A 373-nucleotide genomic window follows, 5' to 3' on the forward strand; every position below is an offset into this window, starting at 1 on the left:
TTGATTGTACTAACGTCGAAAACCCTGGGTTGGGATTTCCATCATATCTTCCAATCGCCCTTCTCCCCAGAATGATAAGAAAAAAATTAAACGTGATAAAGACGTAGATGCAATCACGAGTATTAATTAGATTCAAGAATATCAGGAACTTAATTGCTACCTGCAAGACTATCCAATGTCATAAATACTCGAGTTACTGAAGACACGGCGGAGGGCGCGTCCGAGTCGGTGCCGATGGCGGGAATATGGACGATGCTGCTGCTGCGAGTCCTGTGAACTTTCCTTTTTTCGTCTCGGAATAAATGCGGCAAAAAAGAAACGTGTCCGAGTGTGATATTGAGGGTAAGAATCGCAAGATTTTGCTCATCGCGAG

This window comes from Penaeus monodon, chromosome 29 (genome assembly GCF_015228065.2).
Source record: "Penaeus monodon isolate SGIC_2016 chromosome 29, NSTDA_Pmon_1, whole genome shotgun sequence".
NCBI classification, from domain to species: Eukaryota; Metazoa; Arthropoda; class Malacostraca; order Decapoda; family Penaeidae; genus Penaeus; species Penaeus monodon.